This window comes from Podarcis liolepis, assembly GCF_965112155.1.
Source record: "Podarcis liolepis genome assembly, chromosome: 11".
In the NCBI taxonomy this organism is placed as follows: Eukaryota; Metazoa; Chordata; class Lepidosauria; order Squamata; family Lacertidae; genus Podarcis; species Podarcis liolepis.
Window position 1 is genome coordinate 4,817,012 of NC_139565.1, and position 19,191 is coordinate 4,836,202.

Genomic DNA, 19,191 nt, shown 5'->3' on the forward strand with positions numbered 1-19,191 from the left:
GACGACCTGCATCCCATTACCTTCATAAGCAAGAAACTACTACCAAGGGAAAGACATTATTCAACCATCGAGAAGGAATGCCTTGCCATCATGTGGACATTACAGAAGCTGAAGCCATACATCTGGGGCCGAACTTTTACTTTATGTACTGACCATTCACCCTTGTTGTGGTCAATGAAGACCAACAGTAAGTTGTTGAGGTGGGCTCTATCACTGCAAGACTTTAATGTTACGATTAAAAATGTGAAAGGGACCCTGAATACCGTCACAGATGCTTTGTCCAGAAGACCTGCAGTTGAAAGTTAACTGAATACCTAACATGTAACAGGTTTTTGCATATATGTATATTTTACCAAAACACAGTATTTGATGTACAAAGGTTAGGTGTGATGTGAAGGGTGAAATGACAGGTTAGGAAATGTTTATTTGCCATAAAGATGTACTGCTGATTGATCAGGAGAATAACTAGGTTAAGTTATCCCTCCTGAATCAATCTTCTTAAGGGGGGAGGAATGTCTTTACTCTGTGTCCCCCCGTGAGATATGGGGTGGTGGCAGCGAAGAAAGCAACCACAGTGGTGGCACAGGGTCAATAGACTGTGAAACGTCCGGGGGCCCTGTGTGATCGCCACACTGCCTCTGTCTCCACTGCTTTGCACCGAGATGATGTCCCTTTTCTTGCCCTGTCTCTCTAGGTCATCTGGCTTTCCGGGATGCCAGTTTCATCCAGAGCCAAGACATGGCATCCTATGGCACATGTAAGTGAGATGTACGGAGGCCAGGGAGGGATGCTTCTGCTGAGAAAGGGCTTTAGGGGAAGGCAGATTCCCAGATGTATGTGCAGACAGAGGTGCCACAAGATGAACATGCAAAGAGGATTGGAATGCCCTCTCTCACACACAAATATTCCCCTACCCCACACCCTGGTCCTGGGAGGAGCTCTGGTGGGGGTGCTTTGCAAGTTTTTGCCTTGTGAAAAGCTGATTCCTCCTCCTCAAGGGGAACCACCACTGCTTGTGTCCTGGTTGGGGTGGATACCCTGTGGACCCCTGCATCCCCACCTACAACCAGCGCACCTTCCCAGCCCAATTGCTGGGGCCACCCGACGGCTGTCTTAGTTTTTTTGATGGATGGCTCTTTTCCTATGCATCTCCACCTTGCTCAACCTTTCTCTCTTGCCACTCAGGGCTGGAAGAGATGCAGCAGCATGAGGAAGAAGGGCTCAGGCGGACAGGGAGGAGCTGCCTGAACATCATACAGTGGGCCTGTAAACATCGGCAGAAAGGCAGGGTCCAGCGCCTTGTGAGGAGGCTGCTCTACTTTGTTCACAGGGAACCTTACCCACAGGACTTCCTGAGCTGCATGCCAGGTGAATGAGGCATCTGGTGGGCTATTTGGACATCTGGTGGGCTGTTTGGATGGGACGTTTCTCAAGGAGCCCCTTTCTCCTCCTGACAGAACATCCGGAGTAGCGCCAAGGCAACATGGACACCAGAGTTGTGCTGCAGAGATACCATCTTCTGCTCTCCGCGGGACCCAGTCTGGACCAGCACCAGGAACATCAACGCTATCAGGATCAACCAAGAGGAGTGGTGCTGCCCTCACGACCCTCCATACATAGCGGTAGGAAACCTTTTTGTTGTTGTTGTGTTTCTTGTTGATGTTGTTCTTGTTTGTTGTTTTTATTGATGGATTTTGAATCTCAGGGTGGTTCACAACACCAAGCTACAATATACGAAGCACAAAATACATAATAAAAATAATCACTGCACAAAATTCATGATAAAAATATCAGAACATAATAAAAATTAAAATAATAAAAAACATATGCACAACGAATAAACAATAAAGCCCCGAAAACAACACTCCAGCCCACAAATACAAAATCTAAATCAACATATCACATTTAACAACCGTTTAGAACAACCCCGCCCTGCAAATCAAACAGCACCCACCCAAGATAAAACCCCATCTTTGTTAAAACAGTCATTTTAACACAAGGGGGCTGGCCTACGATCTGGTCCCACCCCCTAAGTGCCGCCCCCAAAGGGACAATCTTATCTTTGTTGTTTCCCCTTTGTTAGGGGTCCCGCCCCCAGGACAGGCAGGCTCCCCCAGTTGCTGGTGTATGCCCAAGGTCCGGTTCCTTGCAGGACTCTCTGCCGTCTTCTTGAGTGAAGGGTGGCAGGCAACCCCCAAGCAGTAATTCTCTTCCATTTCTTTGTTAGAAAACACCTCCCCCTTTTTAATTTTTTTTTTCACCAACAGCAGGGATTATGTTGGGGGCAACTAGAGGGACTAACATTCATGAGATTTAATACCCTTTCTAACATAATCTCTTTTCTCTTTCCTGCATGGAACAAAACCGTGATAGGAAATGGCGGCCTATCTGCTGGAGCCTGGGGGGAGACCTCCGGAGAAAAGAAGACCCCCGCAAGAATGTAATCAGCCGGGAAACGAGCTGCCCTGAAGACAACACCTGCAACATCGACCCTCCATCTAGCAGTGAATTTCAGGACTGGACACTTTTTATTGACTCTTTCAGGACTTAAAACAGCAAACAGGACTTTTTTTTAGTGAGATAGGTAGGTTAAAATGGATGTATAGAATAGTATAGGCAAAATATGGAGCATTCAAGGATAGGTAACAATATGCTAGATAGTATTTTGTATATTATTTTTGTTCCTTCTTTTTTATAAACATCTTTTTTCTTTCCCCCCTCATTTCCCCCCTTCCCATCACTTTATTTCTTTGTAATTGTAATTATTTTATTAAAAATATATATTTTTTTAAGAAGGGTAAATATGGATCTTATGGTTTATGTTAAAATGTGTAAAAAATCATTTTGTAAAAAATGAATAAATAATATTTTTGTTAAAAAGAGAAATAGGTCTTTTGGTTTGTGAAAAGTAAGCTAGTAAGGGAAATCTCTACACACTTCCCTGGAGGGATGCCCCGTCAGCCCAAGATGGAGACACAGAGGCTAGTGGCAGGGGTTGCATCTAGTGAGTTGGGAGGATGCTGGAATCTGGAGAGGCAGGAGATTGTCTTGCTCTGAGCTGGACCCAGAGCTTTGGTCTGGGGCAACCCTAGGAAGCTAATGGGGAAGCAAGATCGGTTGGAGCGTTATGCCGTGAAACGCTTCATCCTAGCATCTATGTTAGCATCTACAGTGGTGCCCCGCAAGACGAATGCCTCACAAGATGGAAAACTCGCTAGACGAAAGAGTTTTCCGTTTTAGAGGTGCTTCGCAAAACGAATCTCCTATGGGCTTGCTTTGCAAGACGACAATGTCTTGCGAGTTCCTGCGGGTTTTCCCCCCTTTCCCCCCCTTTTTCTAAGCCGCTAAGCTGCTTATCAGCTGATCCAATCAGCAGATAAGCCGCTAAAAGCCGCTAATCCGTCAATGGGCTTGCTTTGCAAGACAAAAAAACCGCTAGACGAAGAGAATAACAGAACGGATTCTTTTCGTCTTGCGAGGCACCACTGTACGTGCAAGCAAAGCCTAATATCCCAAAGACACCCCCGTCTTCATTCCAAGGAAACTGATCCCAGGCTAAGCACAGGCACCCCTGGAGTCGTCTGCCGCTCAGAGATGGGGATGTTCACAACTGTCCCTTTTCAGCATCCTGCCCCACTTCCTCCTCAGTTCTCTCCAAATGCATCTCACCAGCAAGCTAGGTAATAACTGAGCAAACTTTTTGTATGGTGTTTAAATCATTAGTTGAGAGTGCTAGCATGGCAAGTTGTTGTGACTTCCGTGGGCCAGTGTGGTTAGCATGAAGGAATATTCAACATTATCAGAGATTCTAATGTTTGAACAAGGAACCTCACAGTTAAGGGATGGGATCTGGCCTAGAAAAGGACTAGGAGTCCTCTTCAAGCTTGAAAAAGAAGTACAGTGGTACCTCGGGTTACATACGCTTCAGGTTAAATACACTTCACATTACAGACTCCGCTAACCCAGAAATAGTGCTTCAGGTTAAGAACTTTGCTTCAGGATGAGAACAGAAATAGCATGGCAACAGCGGGAGGCTCCATTAGCTAAAGTGGTGCTTCAGGTTAAGAACAGTTTCAGGTTAAGAACAGACCTCCAGAACGAATTAAGTACGTAACCCGAGGTCCCACTGTATGTTGGTTACTAGCAGGCCTGGCGTTATGAAGGTGGCTTCGTCTGGGATAAATACCTTGTTTCCTTAATACAAAATTCTCTTTGCAGGTATTGTTGGATACCAGCTCTGATAAGCCCAAGCCAGATGGCGGGAGTCCTCTTTCCGACAATTCCTCACAGCTCCAGCCACAAACTTCAGGTACTTTGGACCCCATGGGTGACGCGCACCGTAAATTAATAATGCAGTTTTTAAGTGAGAGAATAAGAGCTTTTCTGAGTTAAAATAAACTTCTTCATAAACAACATGGTTCCAAACAGCTTGACTGAGATTAGATACTGACTCTGCTTACAGCTGCGGCAGACTGACTGAAATCTTACTGAGAACAGAGAGAGAAAATGGCTGCCGCTTATAAGGCGAAGGAGTCACATGTCAGAGTGACTCAGCAGTTGGCAGTTAGGCCTGAATAACTTGAGTAGGCCCAAATGACTGTGCAGTCCCAGCACTTCCCAGCCTGCTTTGCTGCTTCTGCTCACATGACCCTCCCCAAAGACCTAGAGAGCAGGCTGGGAAGTGCTGGGCCTACTAAAGTTATTCAGGCCTAACTGCTCACTGACATGTGACTCCTTCTCCTTATAAGCGGCAGCCATTTTCTCTCTCTGTTCTCTGTAAGATTTCAGTCAGAGTCAGTCTGCCTCAGTTATGAGCAGAGTCAGTATGGAATCTCAGTCAGTGTTGTTTAGGGAGAAGTTCATTTTAACTCAGTAAAGCTCTTATTCTTTCACTTAAAAACTCTGCGTTACAGTCATACCCTGGGTTAAATGTGCTTCAGGTTGAGGGTTTTCAAGTTACGCTCCGCAGCAACCCAGAAGTAATGGAGTGCGTTGCTTCCGGGTTTCGCCACTCGCGCATGCGCAGACGCTCAAAATTACATCATGCGCAGAAGCGGCAAAACGCGACATGCGCAGACTCGCAGTCGTGTCTTATGTTCTGCTCAGGATGCGAACGGGGCTCCGGAACGGATCCTGTTCGCATCCAGAGGTACCACTGTGTTGATTTACGCTGCGCGTCAATGGGTTGTATCTTTGGCTCACTGAACTTAGCAGACATGGCTAGCTTAGACCCAGTAATTTCATTGAGTCTACTCTGAGCAGGGCTTAGTTGGGTACAACCCTTTAGGCCTGAACTGGCCTGCACCTTGAATTCAACCATAGGGTGGCCACGTGCCCTACTTTACAGAGGACACTACTGTATCTGAAGGGCTGTCGGAGGACAGTCCTTTATTTAAAAAAGTCATTTTTATTGACTGACTTGTCCAAGCCTAGTTTAAATATAAGGAACCAAAAGTGGGGTGGCCAGGGGTATTCAATTTGCCCATCAATAGTGACCACCTTGACAGCAGGCTGAGCAGGCACACAATTCAGCTGACCACAGTCTTCCCCACTATGGTGAGATGTGTTGCACTTAAATTTAAATTGTAGCAATCATTTGTATATTTGCGTTTATACATATAAATTAGCATATTTAAATTTTATGAAAGTAGTTCTCGTCCTTTTTTTGGTGATGAATGCCCCCTTTTCTGGTGATTTGTAACTGAGCATCAGACTCCAAAATCAGATCTATGTGTAGTGAATATGAGGCAGAGGGAAGTTCTGCTTTCCTGGTCAGACTGCTCTGTCGACGACAGGCATATCAATGGACATACCAGCAGTGAGAAAGAAATACTGAGGTATGCACAACCAACAGAACAATCTTGGCATGTTTACTGCCATACTATTGCACACAATCAATCTTAGTTCCAGGTAAGTGTGTGCAGGATTTCAGTCAAAATGACCATTTGTGCTATACCACCTCCGGTAGAAATACAATTTGTAACTTCAAATGTCATCCTGGAAAAATGCTGCATTTTGTGACAATTGGCTAGCTGGTCTTTGGGAAGGAATTTATGTTCAGTCAGTGCTGTTCTCTCTAGAAAGGAGGATTTCTGAACAAAAACCTCTACCTCTTCATGCCCAAAGGCATATAATAAATTGAGTCTGATGTGCCAATATGGACAAGTGACCTGCAGCTGTACAGTACCAATTTTGTTATGATCCTTGCTGCTTTACCAGGAGGTGGGAGACACAATGTGGGCCTGGCTGAGCTTGCATTTGGATGTGGGTCAAAAGAATTTAATGCACAACCAGTGAATTTCTTAAGGCCTCCCTCGTTCAGGAGGAACTTGAAGCCACAAATGCTGTGAAAATGCATGATAAAACTATCACATAGCATCCAGTGACAGAAACGTTGGACAAAAACTTATTTATTCATTTATTTATTGCATATAATCTGGGACTGCTATACACCTGGATTTTCCTGGACATTGCCAGGATTTCAGTGGCGGAACTGATGTCCGAGCTTAACAACTCTGGCGTTTGTCAATAATGTAGGCGTCTCTCCTTTAAAAGCTCAACCATTTCGGTGGTTTCCTTTTAAAAAGCCCTGCAACTTTCAGGATGTTTTGGCAACTCTAATATAATCAGGGTGATGCTCTAACATGGAGGGTGGAGGAGATAGGTTGATTGTTGCAGTCCAGGATTTGAAATACCAGAAGCAGCTTCATGTTAAGAAGACAAATAATTTAAACTGTGTGTGTGTGTAAGAAAATGTATTTTAATAGCTTGCTAAAACTTCTAATAAAATAAAATCCAAACATGTCTTTCTTCATAGAATCTTAGAGTTGGAAGGTACCCCGAGGGTCATCTAGTCCAACCCCCTGCAATGCAGGAATCTCAGCTAAAGGGTCCATGGCAGATGGCCATCCAACCTCTGTTTAAAAACCTCCAAGGAAGGAGAGTCCACCAGCTCTCTTGCACTGCTGAACGGCTCTTACTGTCAGAAAGTTTTTCCGAATGTTTAGTCAGAGTCTCCTTTCTTTCAACTTGAAGCCATTGGTTCGAGTCCTACCCTCCAGAGCCGGAGAAAACAAGCTTGCTCCCTTCTCCATCCTTAAGATGGAGCCCTTAAGATATTCGAAGATGGCTATCATATCTCCTCTCAGTCTCCTCTTCCCCAGGCTAAGCATACCCAGCTCCTTCAAGCGCTCCTCATAAGGCTTGGTTTCCAGACCCTTGATCATCTTGGTTGCTCTCCTCTGCACATGTTCCAGCTTGTCAGCATCCATTTTAAATTGTGGTGCCCAGAATTGGACACAGTATTCCAGGTCTGACCAAGGCAGAATAGAGTGGGACTCTTCCTTTTTTTATATAAAATATTTATTAAGATTTTACACAAAACATACAGAACGTAAGTTTTTTTTTTTAAGTTAAAAATAATTAAACCAACTATTATACATACAAAAAAGAAAAAAAAGAACAACAGCTAACAAGAAAATTACCAAAAAAGAGACCTAAAAAACCAGTAGTTGAAAAAATAAAAAAGAAAGAAAAATATCTTAAAAAGAAATAATCCATTTTTCAATATCTTTAAGTTCATTTGCTTATTTCCTTGACCTCCTCACACCTCCCCTTTTGTATTCCCGTTTACAAAGTCCTTTCAGCAAATCCTTACCCTCTTTCATTTATAATAATAATAATAATTTATCTTTACTCTATAATCTTAACCTATTATAACTATATATTTTCATCCAAATAACTATCTATATTTACATATTCTTATTAGCCTTAATACCAAAACAACTTATTTTCAGTCCAACATCATTTTAACATTCATTAATTTTACAGTATTTCTGTAGATAATCTTTAAATTTCTTCCAGTCTTCTTCCACCATTTCTTCTCCCTGGTCTCGGATTCCGCCAGTCATTTCTGCCAATTCCATATAGTCCATCATCTTCATCTGCCATTCTTCCAGAGTGGGTAAAAAAGTTCTATCCTTCTTTGACACCAATTGGCCAACAATGCCTAGAAGAAAGGCCTCTGGTTTCTTCAAGAAAGTGTATTTAAATACCTTTTTCATTTCATTATATATCATCTCCCAGAAAGCCTTAATCTTTGGGCACGTCCACCAAAGGTGAAAGAATGTACCTTCAGTTTCTTTACATTTCCAACATTTATTATCGGGCAAATGATAGATTTTTGCAAGCTTGACTGGTGTCATGTACCATATAAATCATTTTCATAATATTCTCTCTTAGGGCATTACATGCCGTATATTTTATACCTGTGGTCCACAACTGTTCCCAATCAGCAAACATAATGTTATGTCCAACGTCCTGTGCCCATTTAATCATAGCAGATTTAACCGTCTTGTCTTGAGTGTTCCATTTTAACAGCAAGTTATACATTCTTGAAAGTATCTTTGTTTTAGGATCTAACAGTTCTGTTTCCAACTTTGATTTTTCCACCTGGAAGCCATTTTTTTTGTCTAAATTATAGGCCTCTCTTATTTGATAATAGTGAAGCTAGTCTCGCACTTTATCTTTTAGTTTCTCAAAACTCTGCAATTTCAGTTTATCTCCTTCCTGCTCCAAAATTTCCCAATATTTCGGCCACTTGGCCTCCATATTGAGCTTTTTCTGGGCCTTTGCCTCTATCGGTGACAACCACCTTGGGGTTTTGTTTTCAAGCAAGTCTTTATATCTTGTCCAGACATTAAACAATGCTTTCCTGACAATATGATTTTTAAATGCTTTATGTGCTTTAACCTTGTCGTACCACAAGTATGCATGCCACCCAAAAACATTGTTAAAACCTTCTAAATCCAAAATGTCTGTATTCTCAAGAAGCAGCCAATCTTTCAGCCAGCAGAAAGCTGCTGATTCATAATAGAGTTTAAAATCTGGCAGGGCAAATCCCTCTCTTTCTTTTGCATCAGTTAATATTTTAAATTTTATTCTGGGCTTCTTGCCCTGCCAGACGAATCTAGAGATGTTTATCTGCCACTTCTTAAAACAGTCCACTTTGTCCAAAATTTGTAATGATTGAAATAAAAACAACATTCTTGGCAATACATTCATCTTTATAGCAGCAATTCGACCCAACAAGGAAAGCTTCAGATTTGACCATATTTCTAAATCCTTTTTAACATCCGACCAGCATTTTTCATAATTGTCTTTAAATAAGTTCCCATTTTTGGCTGTCATATTAATTCCCAAGTATTTCTCCTTCTTAACCACTGTTAAACCTGTCTCATTCTGAAACCTCTCTTTCTCATTCGTTGTTAAATTTTTCTCAAGGACTTTAGTTTTTAACTTATTCAACTTGAATCCTGCCACACGACCAAATTCTTGGATCAGTTCTAATACTCTTTTAGTACTAGGTTCTGGCTCCTGTAATGTCAATACTAAATCATCTGCAAAGGCTTTCAATTTATATTGTTTAGCTCCGACCTTTATACCCTTAATCAGATGGTCCCTTCTAATCATATTTAACAGAACCTCCAGGACCGAAATAAAAAGTAATGGGGAAATCGGACAGCCTTGTCGTGTCCCTTTCTCTATCTTAAATTCCTCTGTCACCACATTGTTAACTATTAATTTAGCCTTTTGTTCTGAATAAATTGCACTTATACCATTTTCAAACCCTTGACCGACCCCCATCCCCTGAAGATTTTTCTTCATAAAACTCCAAGAAATATTATCAAAGGCTTTCTCGGCGTCCACAAAAATTAAAACTGCTTTGGTGTTAATATCCTCTTGCAACTTCTCCAAAATGTTAATTATATTCCTCGTGTTGTCAGACAAGTGTCTGCCTGGGAGAAAGCCAGCTCGGTCCTTATGTATCTCTTCCCCTAGTACTTTTTTTAGCCTTTTAGCCAAAATGTCGGCAAATATTTTGTAATCCACATTTAACAGGGATATGGGTCGGTAGTTCTTAAGTTGTGTCTTTTCAGGCTCAGTTTTTGGTATAAGTGTAATATATGCTTCTTTCCACAACTCTGGCGCTTTTCCCCCCTCCAAAATTTCATTGCAAACCTCCTTTAGTGGTTGAATTATCCAGTCCTTCAAAGTTCTATAGTATTTTGAGGTTAAGCTATCCGGCCCTGGAGATTTTCCCAACTGCATATTCTGAATGGCACCTTCTACCTCCTGTTCTGTAATTTTATAGTTCTTATTTTCTTGAGAAATCTTTTGCAATCCATTTGTTTTCAAAAACTGGTCTATGTCAAACTCTTTCTGGGGCCCTTGTGTATATAATTGTTTAAAGTACCTCTGGAAACATTTTCTAATTTCCACTGGATTCTGAATGTTCTTTCCATCCACCTCTAGATTAGCAATAGTGTTTAACTTTTGTCTTTTTTTCATCTGCCAAGCTAGCAGTTTCCCACATTTATTTGCCGATTCAAAAGTCCTTTGTCTCATTTGTTTAATTCTCCATTCAATTTCCTGATTCATCATCTTCATATATTGCACTTGATGTAGCTTTATTTCTCTCAGAATCTCTTGTGAATTGGGTTTCACTCTCAGTTTCTTCTCGCCCTCTTTAATTTTTTCAATTTTTTCTTCTTTTTTTCTCATTTTGAGCTCTCTTCTTTAATGAGTTCTGTTGAATCAGAAACCCCCTCATAACTGCTTTACTTGCGTCCCAGATTACTCTTTTTTCCACGGTAGTGTTCAAATTTATCTCAAAATAGTCTCTCAAGGTTTTTTGGGCCTTCTTAATAACCTCTTGATCTCTAAACAAGGTGTCATTCATCCTCCATCTGAAGGAACCAGTTGGTGTTAGTTTTATCTCCATTTTCACAGCATTATGGTCGGAGCACGTCTTAGGGCAGATCTCTACCTTTCGAGTAGAGTGGGACTCTTACTTCCCTTGATCCAGACTCTAGACTTCTGTTGATGAAGCCTAGAGTAGCATTAGCTTTTTTTTTTTTTTTTTTTTTTTGCAGCTGCATCACACTGTTGACTCATGTTAAGCTTGTGGCCCACCAAAACCCCTGGATCCTTTTCACATGTACTGCTAGTAAGCCAGGTGCCCCCCATCCTATATTTCTGCATCTGGTTCTTCCTGCCTAACTGCAGAACCTTACATTTGTCCCGATTGATATTCATTTTGTTAGCTTGTGCTCAGTTCTCCAATCTGTTAAGGTCATTCTAAATTCTGATTCTGTCTTCTACAGCATTAGTAACCCCTCCCAGTTTGATGTCATCTGCTAATTCGATGAGCATCCCCTCAATTCCTTCATCCAAGTCATTTATAAAGATATTGAACAACACTGGGCCCAGGACAGAACCCTGCAGCACCCCACTTGTCACTTTTCCCCAGGATGACGAGGAACCATTAATGAGTACTCTTTGGGTTCTGTCAGTCAACCAGCTACAAATCCACTGAACAGTTACCTCTTTCAACCCACATTTTACCAGCTTCCTCATGAGAATATCATGGGGGACTTTGTCAAAAGCCTTACTGCAACGGATGTTGAAAAAGATGTTGACTCAATTTATCTGACCAATCTCAAATTCTGAACACTTTAATTCATGTTTTTCTAGAGTCTCTTTGCTACTTCATTTGGAGACAATATTGTTCCTAGCTGGAACTCTTAGATAGAATTAACTGGGCACTATTCAACAGCTGCTCCCTTTTGCTTCAATGACAGATACAAATAATTCTCAGATTTATTTAGTTTTTGTCTTATTCACATTCAGGAAACAAATTAGAATGGTACATTATTTGATCAGAATCTGCTCCTCCTGTATGTTAAGAAGTACGAGGCACCACTAATTTCATTGGTGAAACTGGCTTGTTTCAATGGTGAGACTATTAGCTGGTATGTTTGCAAAAATAATCTCATTCCTGCTAGGAAACAGCAGTTAATACAGGCAGCTGTATTTCTAAAACTGAACCCTTTCCCTTCCTCCCCCCTGTCATTTACCTCTGTGTAACCCCTCCCCACAGGGATTTTTCTGCCAGTTTAATTTACTTCTGGTATCAGAGGAAAAAAGATTTTAGATAATGAAGGCAAATCTTTCAGCTCTCTGTACCCATGCAATCCTTTTAAAAAGTCTAATTCCCCTTTTCTTAAAATTTGAATTTTTCCACTCTTCAGCTTGACCTGCCTCACAACACCCATTGCCACCTTTAATGTAGAGCTGGCAAAGCAAAAGGCCTTTCTAACACAGTCTTTTCTTGCCAATGTGAACTGTTAGCAGAACTGCATATTATGCTACAGCAATACTAAAACTGTTATTTATTTTCCAGTTTGTTTACCTATGGTGCAGGCAGGTTAATACGGCTGATCTAGGATTGTGCTTAGCTGGCTTCTTCAGAGATAACTTCAAGGAATGTTTAACGTGTGCCCCTGGTTGTCAGTCACCAGCTTGGAAGGTAATGCGAAAGGGTACCTTTACATTCTGGTATAGTGCAGAATTCAGCCACTTTGCATTGCACCTCATCCTTTATGCTGGATGAGATGCAATGCAAAGTAGCTGCATTCTGGACTATACCATTTCAGGTCATAGTTTTTTGAATGCTCCCCCAGTACCCTACAAGTACTTTAACAAAACTTCTCCTTGATGTTTTAGGAATTTTTTCCCTTAGGAAAACGCTCAAAACCATTGCCCCCCCCCCACCTCCACCAATTGCAATTTAAAATGGTACAGTCTAGAATTTTATCACCTAATTTGTGTAATGTGTCAGAGGAGCTCTTATTCCATTCATTGAGGGAGTGTCCAGCCAGGTTATTCTGATAACCCTTTCCAAGAACGGCAAAGTTTCTTACACAGTTATCTCTTCTGTACGTTATTCTGCCAAATAAAGTAATGGCCTTTATTACCTTGTCACGATCTCTGGGTCTCTCTTTCTATAGTGTTGTGGTGATTATTAATGTACAGCATCATAAATATCATTATAAGGAAAGCTTCAACTATTCCTTTCGACCCACCGATCTCTTGATTACATCATTTGCAAATGTTTTCACTGAGCGCATTATGAATTTCTCTAAGGACTATAAAATGTGTTTTAAAGTAAGCACAAAATGCTCTGATAAATAAAAACACTTGAATGATCTTCCTATTGGGTAGGAATGTCTATTTTAAAAATTATACCCCTCTTTTAAAGAAGTAATTGTAATAAAAAATGGGTATCCCAAATGGCTAAGTTACATTCGATATTCCTTGTCCCTGTGGTATGTACACTTTCTGAAAAGCTAAACTGACATAAACATTACTTTAAAAACTAATCAGGGTATATGGAAATCACATAAAATATCAGCACTGGTACTTAGAGCTAATCAGAAAATATTGCTTTGAGCAATCCGAAATCATAATATTTTATTGTGATTATTACCCACTGTGGTATCTCAAGTCTATGTGATCCTGATGGGCTAAGGCAGGCAGAGGCAGTATCACAGGCCTCTCCAGATTGGTTGAGCGCTGCCTTGCCGAATAACTTCAGAGCCACCCTTCCTCATGGATATGAGCTTCCCTAGGTCCTTACAGAGGGAATAGCCCCCTTCTTGCCAACTATGCCATTGCTGGACCGAGTTGTCAACATTGCGCGGCTGATATATTCATAAAGGCTTGATATATTCATAAAGGCTCCTATTGCTTTGTGATAGGAGTTCATTGTTTTCATGGGATAAATGAAGAACAGAGAACCAGATCAGATATTCCATTTTCCCCCTCATGTGTTTTGATAGCCCTGCAGGGTGCCTTCACATATTGGGCAGATTTTATAAGTTAAAATGTATAATCAAGCCATAAAGTGAGACAATTGTGTTATGTGGAAATCTTAAAGTTCCTCTTAGGAGTTAATTCACTGTAAAGAAGACATTTGATTTTATATTATTAGCATATGAGCCTGCAATGTAAATCTACAATGTTTTCTGCAACCTGATATTTGTGATTTCTAACATTTACTGGAAACTCTTCTTACTCTGATAGGTCAATTATTATCCTCCTGAGGGGGGAAGAGGGGAAGATGTAGAAATTTGACAATGCCAGAGAATGCTCCCTGTTATTTTTCACTACTTGTTCTGTTAGATAGTATCAGGGAAACACATTATTCCTTGCATCTAGAGTTTAAGGCTGTTAGGCTGATGCCAAAGATAAGTAAGAGAGATGAACTATAGCAAAAGTCTAAATGCCATCTGAAAGCAAGATGCCTCTGTTCAGTTACAGCATATTCCCCCCCCCCCTGCAATGGCTACTTGTAATGGGTTATTGTGTTAGGAGCCACAGAGCTGCCTCCAGTTCACTTTAATTTATTGTTGCAATAGCTCATGTACTTCAACAGCCTAAAGAGCATTTCCCACAGATTAGTTAGTAAGATGCAGCCCCGAGAAAGGCCCAGTGACTCTGTTTGTTACCGTCTGCTTAGCGCTGCTCTGGCTACAATATGCCAGTGCTGAAGTCATTGAAACGGCAAAGGCATCATCAGCACACCATCGTCCAAGGAGAAGGCAAGCTGATACAGCAGGAGAGATACTTTGTTTAGAGGCAGCAGAAGCTTCCAGCAAATGACCCAAGCGATTAGAAAAGAAAAATAGACAGGAATGTGATGAAAGGACAACCCCAAGCAGAGAATCATTATGAATGAACAGAAGGGCACTTTTTTTTTTTTTAGTTTTCAAAAATGCACACACTTAAATGTAAAGGAAGGTCCTGACAAAGATAAAACACTACAAAAGAGTGACACATTTGATGGATGTGTCATAAGCCCTGAAACAAACACACACACTCATCAATTGCTTCCTTGGCTTCAGTCCAGTAATTTTTATTTGGGAAAGCCACACGCTAGTGCGGTTTTGATTGCAGGAAGTGAGTGGTTGTGAGGATACTGTTTTATTGATGCGCTTAGTTCCCCCCCCCCCTTCCACCCCCAATAGGGATGCTGATATGATGGGAACTGTTCCGTTTCTTGGAAAGAAGGGCTAGGAAACCTTCTCAGTTTGTTTTCAGTAATCTGTCATCCAGCCCAATAAACTTCCCCAATGCTTTTATTTTAAAATAACACAAACACATGCAACTCCCTGGCAATCCCACAACTGTGTACGTATTTATGTGTGTGCATCTGTCCATGCATCTCCGGGAAGCCTGTTGTGCTGCTATTAAAGCCAGTGATGGCCTTTTGAGACTGCCCTTTTCTTAATACATTTGATTTGCACTAGCCATTTCCAAGTAATGAGAGGGAGTGGGACTGGCCTTCCTTCAGTGGATACATGAGGATTATCCTGCTTCCCTGTTTGAAGAGATGTGCTCTCCACTGCTGGAGAGAAGGAGTACAAAACATCCCAAGTGAAGAGAGACAAAGATTGCAAGGGCCAGATGAAACAGGCCAGAAAGTTAGTTGTGTTTATGCCTTATCTGATGTCACTGTAGTATAGGATGTCAGTTACACATTGTCAAAAAAGAGGAATTCCATCAACAAAACAACTGACATGAATTTGCACAAATTTTGCGTGCCCTAATGTATATGTATAGATGCAAATTTAGAAATGTTTACTACAATCTAAACAGAAATATGCAATGAATCTCACCTTAGTGGAAAAGACTGTGGCTGAGTAACTAACTATTGCTAACTGTTGATGGGCAACTTCAAGGCTCTGGTCTCCCTTATTCTGGTTCTTTTAACTGGATTTGGACCAGACAGCCCTTCAAAGAAAGGATGCCTTCAAACAGAGGACTGTAATTTGATAGTCTTTTAAAGAGAGGCCTTTTTAAACTTGGCCACATAGCCAGCCTATGTCATTGGCACCATCCTGTAGGTGCTCAAAGCAAGTACTACTGATTTTCCTGTCCTAAAACAAACAAACAAACAAACCACTGTGTTTCTTGCTTCGGCAACAATCACCATTTCTAAGCAAATGGACTACAGTTTTAGCAGTGGGAAATAGTGAGTTCACTCCTGATAAACTACCTGTTGATGGGATGGGATCTGAGCAATCACTGTTTAGTCTCTTCTCACCTTAATAAACTAACATCTGCAAGGTCCAGAGATACTTTTCGTATATAAATGGATTAAGAGTCAAATATAATTCAGATTCAATCATGTCTCCCTATCCATTTGCTTCATTGGATTTCCTATGTCCCAATGTATACCCATATAAACAGTGATGTAAGACCTGCGTTCACAAATAACCAAATGGTGTCATCCAAAATCAACACATTCAAAACTAGATAAGCACCAGCCAGGTACACAATGCTGACTCCTGCCCAAAGGGACTTGCAGCATATCAGCATAAAACAAGTGAAAAGAAAAACAAAGGAGAAGAAAAAGTCCCAGCGAAGAAACCTATTTGGGAACAGGCACTCACTTGTAACCTGAGAGTCCTTCTAAAGGGACTCTGAAAACTCCATGTATCCACCCCCATATGTGCACATGCTTCAGTTTCATGCTTCACTTTCAACCAGGGGAATTATTTTTGGGGATATGAAAAATATATTTATAGAGAAAGCATTAAATTGTTCATTAGAATATGAAAAAATGTAGATGGATTGGAATTCACACCACCTTTTGCACACAGCAGTAAATAAGACTGCAGCAACCACTTTTCAAATCAGTCCTTCATAGCTAAACTCCTTTCATGAATAACTTTTCCATAACAAAGATACACACATATATATATTCTTACTTATATATGATATTCTCACCAAAGGAAGCAATAAGGACAAAAAAAAAACCCCTCTCGCCTAATGCAGCTATCAACAGGAGCAAAACTTTTTAAAAAATACACATTTTCCTAACTAGTGTCTTGAACTTCTTGCTGAGTTGGCAGACCCATAATAACATGCAAGTCAACTTCAATATGGAATTGAAGATTAAAAGAGAAATGGTGTCTTTACACTGTTAAGAGAAACCAGGAAATTTGCAGCAAGTGGCATGAGCAAAAGAAGTTTGAAATCTTATCTATACTTTCAAAGTAAGTTCCATATCTTTCTTTTTTACAAAGAACATTTGTCCTAGTTTGGTGTCTGTGTGTGTTTATGTTTTCTCCCCTTCTTGCTTCAGAATAAGAGAGCCAAAACAAAAAATGGGTTGGGGGGACCATTCCTCTTGTAAAAAAAAAACCAAAACCTGTTTTAGAACTGATTCTGATGTTTGGATCTATGTGGTACTAATGCAGTCCTTACACAGAGTCAGTTTGGTGCATACTCCCCTGGTGAAACAATAGAAACTTGCTTCATTTGAGTCATTGCCGGTTTTAGAGAACATCCTTCTGTGTATCTACATTGACTGTGGATATAGAGTCTCACTTCCTCATGTAGATCTATATTGCTAAGTTGGGGTGAGCACTTCTGAAGAATCTGGGTATGGCCATATAATTATTACAATACTGTTATATAGAATGTTTATATACTGTCATTTCATCTTAGTTGGTAAGGCTAAATGGTCCTTAATGGTAATTCAATTCTTTTTTGAACTTGTGACTCACTCCCCACTTTCCTCTGACTGTTCCTACCTCCTGGATAATATCTTTCAGAAGAAAGCAATAGGGTGAGAACAATATGGGTGAAACCAAGTCTGCAAAGGTCAAATAGATTTGCTTAATTCATGTGACAAAGGGATTGCAGCTCTCAGTATCCTTGACCATTGGCCAGGTTGCCTAGGGATGGTGGGAATTGGAGTCCAACAGCATCTGGAGTAACAGAAATGCACACTCTGAATCCCAAAATTATTTCCCACTTTTTCTTTCACAGTGGATGCCATGAAGGTGAAAATGGAATGGTAGCTGAATGAACATGCTGGTCTTGCAGTCTATGTTCAATACTGGCTGGTGCCCTCACTGCAAGGTGGCGCTCGGAGTTCTATCCTCCCACCAGGTTCTTCTCAACTGCCTTGTTTCCAAGGTCTCCTGCTGCGCTGCTTTCTAGCTGCACACACCATTCTCAAAGGTATTTGAGGTGTTATTAATACAGATGAATTTTCACCTCTAAATGAGGTTGTTTAGTTCTCAGATAGTTAAATGTGAATTAGTATGGACCTATGGAGGCTGATTTCTATTAGTTTTCAAATCCATAGGGAATTCCTTGCATGGGTTTGCATCCTGCTCAAAGGCACCCATTAATACATGCTTCAAATTGTTTTATGTTTGGATGCAGAGGTCAACTGAATTCATACTGTGGCTGCAAAAGCCATGGGTGATTCCTATTCCTGACAGGGATGCAGTGGCAGCCCAGCTAGCTCTAAGGATGAACGGATCACCATATTTCTGGTCCATGGTCCATATTCATGTCCATTCTGTCATATTTTTGCATTTATCTGTTATTTGTTTTTAAAGAAAGACCAGCTACATGAGATTGTACATTTAAATATGTAATTAAACAAAACTTTTGAAAGAATTTTCTGATAAAATATTGGAAGATGTTTTATTTTAAAAAGTATCTATGTGCCACAAATTCAATGTAACATGGTGATGCACAACAGTAGAGATAATAAAATCCCATAAAAATAGTACAAAATGCTTAGGTTCAGTGGCCAAAGAGTTGCATAGACATAAAAAGGTCTTCAAGAGACACCTGAAAATCAAAAGCAAAGGTGCCTGCTGAATCTTTGCTAGAAGAGCATTACACAGCATGGGACCAGTGACACTAAATACCCAACTTCTAGTGGAGACCAATCAAGTGCCTGTAAACATAGGGGACAGTTAGCAACACTCATCCAGATGATCTCAGTGATCAAGCTGGGATATAACGTAGCCTGTAAGGCATCCTGGACCCAAGTGGTTCAGGGATTTGTATATTAATACAAGAGCCTGGAACCAGGCCCAGTAGCATATGGGCAGCCAGGTGTTACCTGCTGTTGGCTACCTGCAGTCTAGTCACTCTAGCTAGAACTTGCAGCCAGGCCTACAGGCAGCCCCACCCAGAGCACACTGCAGTAATACAGTTCCAATATTACCAATGCATGGGCCACAGTGACTAGATTGTTCCTGGCCACAGGTGGTGTATCAGATGAAACTGGCATCATCATCATTGTTGTACCCCACCCATTTGACTGGGTTGTCCCAATCACTCTGGGCGGCTTCCAACAGAATATAAAAGAAGACAATGAGACACCAGGCCTAAAAGCTTCCTGATACAGCACTGTACTCCTAGCCACAGAGTTATGACAAAGATCCGTCCAAAAGTACCAGCAGGCAAGACTATCTAAATAAATTGTATCTAAAAATATGCATTTTAAACACATTTTGATATGTGTCTTAGTCA

General features: G+C 40.9%; 3 long non-coding RNA genes across 4 annotated transcripts in view; 1 reads left to right on the forward strand and 2 right to left on the reverse strand.

The window, feature by feature from the left end:
* The window catches only part of LOC310688515, a 699,093-nt gene that overhangs the window by 296,820 nt on the left and 383,082 nt on the right, over positions 1-19,191 (reverse strand). The window lies entirely within an intron of this gene.
* LOC310688514 lies at positions 1,641-6,805 on the reverse strand. 2 transcript variants are annotated; one of them, XR_014516993.1, is made up of 3 exons: positions 6,444-6,805; positions 4,187-4,312; positions 1,641-1,724 (listed from the first exon to the last, which is right to left on the reverse strand). It is a non-coding gene; the product is annotated as an uncharacterized lncRNA (long non-coding RNA). The 2 variants fall into 2 exon arrangements; XR_014516994.1 differs by lacking the exon at positions 6,444-6,805 and having other exon boundaries at positions 4,187-4,470.
* On the forward strand, positions 4,777-15,958 carry LOC310688513. The gene is made up of 2 exons (XR_014516992.1): positions 4,777-7,331; positions 10,840-15,958. It is a non-coding gene; the product is annotated as an uncharacterized lncRNA (long non-coding RNA).